The following is a 7,710-nucleotide window of genomic DNA, read 5'->3' as shown; positions in this document are numbered from 1 at the left end:
TCGGTATTTGTGAGGACGTGCCTGTTGTTGTTGCAAACGTTACTATCTTAACAGACTTTGTCATTCTTGATATTCCCGAGGACGACAGTATGTCGATTATCTTTGGTAGACCCTTTTTAAATACTGCAGGTGCTGTTATTGATTGCAACAAAGGCAATGTCACCTTTCATGTTAATGGTAATGAGCATACGATACAATTTTCGTGGAAACAACCTCAAGTTCACAGTATAAATTCTATTGGAAAAATTCCATCAATTATTATTGGAGGTTTTGAATTTCCTCTTCCTACTACAAAGAAGAAGTATGATATTCTTATTATTGGGGATGTTCATATCCCCGTTGAGGTAACCTAGTGACATTTCAAAATTTCTCCGGTTTCATGCCATTCGGAATGAGTTTGTTAACAAGACTTGATCAACCTTGTTAGTGGATTCCTTTTGATGAGCATGAGATGGATGAAGTTAGAAGACACAACTCTCTGTTCCCTTCTCTTACTTCCTGTTACTTAGAATAAATAAAGTAAAAATAGTATATTATGTCTGTTTTATGAATTATCCATGGAATAAAAAATATCCCGAAAATAAAAGTTCTCCAAATGCCTTGCAAATTTAATATGATTTTTTCTGAAATATTTGAGAATATCTGGCATTGAGAACACACAAGAGGGATCCAGCACCTGGCCACGAGGGTCCAGGGCGCCCCCCCTGGGGCGCGCCCCCTGCCTCGTGGTCCCCTGGTGGCCCTCCTCCACTTATTCCTACACCCATGCTCTTCTTCTTCCTTAAAAAAAATCACCAACCAGCTCAAGCACAAGTTCTAGCTCATTTTGCTGCCATTTTCGATCTCCTTGTTCAAAGCTCCATTCACAAAACTGCTTTGGAGGATTGTTCCTTGGTATGTGACTCCTCCAATGGTCCAATTAGTTTTTGTTGTAGTGCTTTATTTATTGCAAATTCTTGCTGCTAAGGTAACCCTGTTCTTGATCTTGCATGTCAAATTTAGTTGGTCCCAAGTAGTTCTAATGCATTATATGGTCTCTATTCACTTGTGGGAGTAGTTGCTATCAATCTTATTGAGTTTGGTTTACTTTTACTTTGAGTTACTAAAAATTTTAGAAATTTTTCAGAGAAAAATGCATAGAAAGTTGTATCAAGGTGGTTCTTCAAGGAAGCAAGGACCGAGGCTCGCAATACGTGAGCCGGACGATGAACCACCTAGGGAAGCTTACGTGCGGCCTTGTGAATGGCCGTCAGAAGAGTTTATAGTTCGAGCAGGTATTAAGGATGAATTCGATGCATATGCGCGTAATGCTGATCTTGAGGAATTCATGCAAGATAAGTGCCTTCAATACCAATATTTAACTCATTCATTTGTGAGAAGGTTTAAATTTACATCTTTGCGTAATTCTCATAATGTACTGTCTGATCTTTATGATAAATCCTATACCATGGACTTAGAAGATTTTACTACTGGTTGTAAACTCTCACAATGGGGTAGTGCTAGTGAACCTGGCAAATCTGAATTTAAAGATTTTCTTGCTAATATCACTGTGGGTTAATCCGGAGAAATAGCACAAGCCACCATAGGGAGCATTCATTTTCCTGCTATACATTATTTTGCTCTCTTTATAGGTAGATGCATAAATGGTAAGGACGAAGCATGTCACATGTGTGTTCCTGACCTTAGCGTTCTCAGGAGTGCAGTGTTAGGAGATAAACAATACAACCTGGGGCCATCGTTGCACATAGGTTGCATAATAATGGTTTACTTGGAAACCTGTTTGGTGGAATTTATGCAACCTGTATGGCTAATTTCCTTGGGATACCCATACATGAAAATGATAGAGAGTTGCTTCCTGCTTACCTAGATTATAATGCCATGGTTAACCATCAGTTTCTTGAAAGGAATGAACAATCCCTCCAGTATCGACTAATCTTTGACAGACGTCGTGCTATCCATATTACTCTCCCTACTCCTACTTTCTTTGACTCTCAGGCAAAAAGAAGATATATTATAACCAGGGAGGAGGCGAACGAGTACGAGAGGAGGACGGAGGCAGCTCGCCGCCAGGCTGCCGCTCGTGAGGCAATGGCTGCTGCATCTCAGTACTACCCCAGTTATAACTTCGGATGTCCACTAGGTCATCCATGGGCATAGACCAACTTAGGCCAAAAGCCTAAGCTTGGGGTAGTACGTATTTCTCGCCGACATTACATTCATGTTCACACACTCATTCTAGTTGTCGGTGCTCATACTTTTTCACTGTACTGTCCATGCTAGTTTAGTTTATTTTCTTGCTTTCTTCTCGTGTGTTTGAACAATCTTAATAAAAACAAAAAAAATTAGTGATAGCTTTTAGCTAGTTTACTTTCCACGTCTGTAGTAGTAATAATTAAAAGAAAACTCAAAAAGATTTCTCTTTCTTCTTTTGCTTGTTGGGAGCTTTCCCGTGTAAATAGTTTTATTTCTTTTCTTTTCCTGTGGGTTGAAAGGAGAAGGCCTTAATGGAATTGTTGAGTGGCTCTTTTATGCATAATTGATTGATTTAACCAAGAGCCCATATTATCTTGTCTTCTCTCTTGAATTGAATGCTTGCAGATTCCAGCTTAGTCCAATGCACATGCACTATTATTATTATCCACACCGTTCGGTCATGAAAGTGAAAGGCAATAATGATGATATATGATGAAATGATTGAGATAAGAGGAGCTGGTATGAACTCGACCTATCTTGTTTTGTAAATATGATTAGTTCATCGTTCCTGATTCCGCCTATTGTGAATAAACATGTTGCAATGACAAATAGAGATTATAGTTGCTTATGTCATGCTTAATTAGCCAAGAGTCTATAATGGTTTACCTTGCGTGCCAACATGGTCTTAAAATGGTTGTGATGTGGTATGACAGGGTGGTATCATCCTTTGAAAGATTCGAGTGACTTGACTTGGCACATGTTCACGCATGTAGTTGAAACAAAATCAACATAGCCTTCATGATATTTATGTTCATGGTGGATTATATCCTACTCATGCGTGCACTCAGTGTCTATTAATTTAAATGCATGTCCATGACTGTTGTCGTTCTCTAGTTGGTCGCTTCCCAGTCATTTTCTAGCCTTCACTTGTACTAAGCGGGAATACTGCTTGTGCATCCACTCCCATAAACCCCAAAGTTATTCCATATGAGTCCACCATACCTTCCTATATACGGTATCTACCTGCCATTCCAAGTAAATTTGTATGTGCCAAACTCTAAACCTTCAAATGAAATTCTGTTTTGTATGCTGGAATAGCTCATGTATCAACTAGGGCTGTCTGTATCTTCCATGCTAGGCAGGTTATTCTCAAGAGGAGTGGACTCCGCTCCTCACTAACGAGAAAACGGCTGGTCACCGGGATGCCCAGTCCCATGCTCAAATCAAATCAAAATAATTGCAAACAAAACTCCCCCGGGATTGTTGTTAGTTGGAGGCACCCTTTGTTTTTGGCAAGCCATGGATTGATGCTTGTTGGTGGAGGGGGAGTATAAACTTTACCATTCTGTTTGGGAACTGCCTATAATGTGTGTAGCATGGAAGATATCAAGATCTCTTGGTTGTTATGTTGACAATGAAAGTATACCACCCAAAATATTATTATCTCTTTTTTAAAAGTCATGCTCTAGCACCTCTACAAATCCCTGGTTCCCTCTGCAAAGGGCCTATCTATTTACCTTTATGGTGAGTCATCACTCTCTTATTTAAAAGCACCAGTTGGAGAGCAACTCTGTCATTTGCTTGCATTACTATTAGTTTATATTGGGTATGACTATGACTGGATCTCTTTTACCATGAATTACAATGTTTAGTCAGTCCTTGATCTTTAAAGGTGCTCTGCATTTATGTTTTGCGGTCCCAGAAAGGGCTAGTGAGATACCATCTTGTTATATCATATTATGATTGTTTTGAGAAAGTGTTTTCATCCGAGTTTTATTATTATTGCTCGCTAGTTGATTATGCTATTGATACGAGTAAACATAAGACCTAAGTGTTATTGTGAATATGGTTAGTTCATAATCCTTGCTGAAAACTTGAATGCTTGCTTTACATATTTACAACAATAAGAGCAAACAGAGTTTGTAAAAGTTTTTCTTTATCACTTTCAGTTTGTCAACTGAATTGCTTGAGGACATGCAAAGGTTTAAGCTTGGGGGAGTTGATACGTCTCCGTCGTATGTACTCTTCCAAACACTTTTGCCCTTGTTTTGGACTCTAACTTGCATGATTTGAATGGAACTAACCCAGACTGACGCTGTTTTCAGCAGAACTGCAATGATGTTATTTTTGTGCAGAAATAAAAGTTCTCGGAATGACGTGAAACTCCACGGAAGTTATTTTTGGATTTAATAAAAAATACTGGCGAAAGAATCAAGGCCAGGGGGCCCACACCCTTTCCATGAGGGTGGGGGTGAGGGAGTCCTGGATTAGGGGGTATCCGGACAGCCGGACTATATACTTTGGCCGGACTGTTGGACTATGAAGATACAAGATTGAAGACTTCGTCCCGTGTCCGGATGGGACTCTCCTTGGCGTGGAAGGCAAGCTTGGCGATTCGGATGTAGATCTCCTTCTCTGTAAACCGACTCTGTGTAACCCTAGCCTCCTCCGGTGTCTATATAAACCGGAGGGTTTAGTCTGTAGGACACAACAACAACAACAATCATACCATAGGCTAGCTTCTAGGGTTTAGCCTCTCCGATCTCGTGGTAGATCAACTCTTGTAATACTCATATCATCAAGATCAATCAAGCAGGAAGTAGGGTATTACCTCCATCGAGAGGGCCCGAACCTGGGTAAACATCGGGTCCCCAGCCTCCTGTTGCCATTAGCCTTAGACGCACCATTCGGGACCCACTACCCGAGATCCACCGGTTTTGACACCGACATTAGTGCTTTCATTGAGAGTTCCACTGTGTTGTCGTGATAAGGATTGATGGCTCGTCTCGTCGTCAAAGACAACATCACCTCCGTGGGAGCCCTGGCTCTAGGCCAAACTCTCCTGCTGGGCGGCTTCGTTATGACCGCCCGATCGGTTGTCGCGCCGACAATGACTTCTCGGGTCATTAAAAATAGCCTCCACGTCGATTCGGAATTTGCCGAACAGATGGACCCAATGGACCTCTTTTCCCTCAATGAGCTCTTGGATCGCATCGCCGCCCTGGGCGTTGCTACGGACTACGACCGGATCGGGCTTAAACCTGACAAAGGGAGATTCACTCTCCACCGGTCACCCATGAGATAGCGGTAGTGGAAGAGCATCACCCACTCTCCCTCTACTTTGAGGACGGATTATATCCGGATTTCCGAGCTCTCTGAGCCGGACACCCGCTTGTGGGAGGACATGACACAGGCCCTGGACTTAGAATCGGGTGGCAGGCCGAAGAGATCGGGCAGCGCCCCAGAACCCGAGCCGTTAAGCTCGGAAGCCTCTTTGCCCCTGGGTCCCAGATCGGGTCAGGATTCAGATTCAAATCCGCCCACCCACCCAGGTTTATTCAATATTTCGCATATCAGACAAGAGCCCCAAGAAACAGTACATCATTACTAGGCCAGATTCCTCCTTGTGATAAACAGGGTCAAGGACTGTCGTGAGGCAGATGCAATCTCCCTCTTTTGCAAAAATTGCACGGACAAAGGGATTCTCAACGCTATAAGTCGTTGTGACATAATACATTTTGCTGACTTAGCGGCCATAGTGCAAAAATACTGCGCGATGGAAAGCGCCTGGAAAACCCAAACAAGCTTCTGGGACAATCCGTCTCTCAACAAACCCTCTGTCCGAACTAGAAGGGTAAGCTCTCGTAAGTTGCCCAATCAAATTACCAAGAAACAAAAGCCTGGTACAAAGCGCGGAGCCGTATTGGAAGAATGGCTCAGTGGACCGTGCAAAATTCACATCATACCGGATACTACGCCAACTCATAGCCTTAGAGCATGTTGGATACTCCGGCAGGTAGCAAAGAGCGGCGAGGATCTCCTCTTAAACCATACAGCAGAACAAAAACCCGCCGGAATCAACAATACGGTATTTATAGTCTTCGAGACTTTCGCCTCAAATAATAGGCACAAGCGAGCTCGGCGCAGCCTCGCCGAAGTTTCCCACGTGGCAACAATAAACCCATGGAACGACACGGCTCTAACCTATAATGCCAGTGACAAACCTCAGTTCCGAATAGTCCGAGCACCAGTCTCTTTGGTCATTAGTCCAATCGTGGACGGCTTCAGGCTCACTAAAGTGCTCATGGATGGCGGAAGCGGGCTAAACCTCATCTACGAGGAAACCCTTAACAAAATGGACATCGACAGGAGCCGCATTGAGCAAAGAAGCACAACCTTCAGGGGAATCATCCCTAGTCGAGAGGCATGATGCGCGGGAAAAATCACACTGGATGTGGTATTCGGCACGCCAGAGAATTACAGGTCCGAAGAAATTACATTCCAAGTGGCCCCGTTCAGCAGCGGATACCACGCCCTCTTGGGGCGGGACGCATTCATGTATTTTCAGGCTATACCCCATTACGGGTACATGAAGCTCAAAATGCCCGGGCCCAATGGAATCATCACTCTAGCTAGTGATCCAGACGTCGCACTCCGTGCCGAAAATAAAACCGCTGCCCTCTCCATGGAGGCATTATCAGAAGCCCTCGCGGCCGAAGAACTGACAACGCTGCGAGCAACAGTGGACAGAGACGACGTGATACTCGACAAGCGACCTAAATCCACCTCCTTCCGACCCGCGGACAAGATAGTCAACTTCCAGGTCCACCGACCGGACCCTACAAAGACAGCTTCCATCGGGACATAGTTGAACCCCACAATAGACGCCGCACTGCAAGACTTCCTGCATGAGAATTGGGATATCTTCGCCTGGCATCCTTCAGACATGTCGGGCATCCCACGCAGGCTGCCTGAACACAGCCTCAATATACTGAAAGGATACAAGCCATTCAAGCAGACTCTTAGATGCTTCTCAGAGCTTAAGCGGCAAGCCATGGGAGAAGAGCTAGCCAAGCTACTCAAGGCAGGATTCATCAGAGACATTAAACATCCGGATTGGCTAGCAAACTTGGTAATGGTACCAAAAAAGGACAAATCCTGGCGCTTGTGTGTCGATTTCAAGGACCTCAATAAGTCTTGCCCTAAGGATCCCTTCCCCCTCCCCCGCATTGATCAAATTATTGATGCCACAGCAGGACACGACTCATTGTGTTTCCTCGACGCATACTCTGGATACCATCAAATAAAGATGGCGGAGTCCGACCAGGCCGCAACGGCCTTCATCACTCCGTACGGCCCCTTCTGTTTCAACACCATGCCCTTCAGGCTCAAAAACACCGGCGCAACCTATCAACGCATGATTTAGACATGCCTGGAAAAACAAATTGGCAAGACAGTAGATGCCTACGTAGATGACGTGGTCATCAAAACAAGACACATCGAAACTTTAATAGATGACTTGAGGCTTACGTTCGATAATCTCTGAACATACGACATCAAGCTCAACCCGAAGAAGTGTGTCTTCGGGGTACCCTCCGGGAAATTGCTCGGCTTCATCATTTTCAATAGAGGAACTGAGGCAAATCCGGCAAAAATCCGAGCTCTGTCACCGTTGGCTATCCCAACAGACCTCAAGCAGATCTAGAAACTAACTGGATGTGTGGCTGCCTTAAGCCT

The sequence above is a fragment of the Triticum aestivum genome, chromosome 2B, assembly GCF_018294505.1.
Source record: "Triticum aestivum cultivar Chinese Spring chromosome 2B, IWGSC CS RefSeq v2.1, whole genome shotgun sequence".
NCBI lineage: Eukaryota > Viridiplantae > Streptophyta > Magnoliopsida > Poales > Poaceae > Triticum > Triticum aestivum.
The sequence above is the reverse complement of the archived record's forward strand: the minus strand, read 5'-3'. Positions refer to the sequence as shown.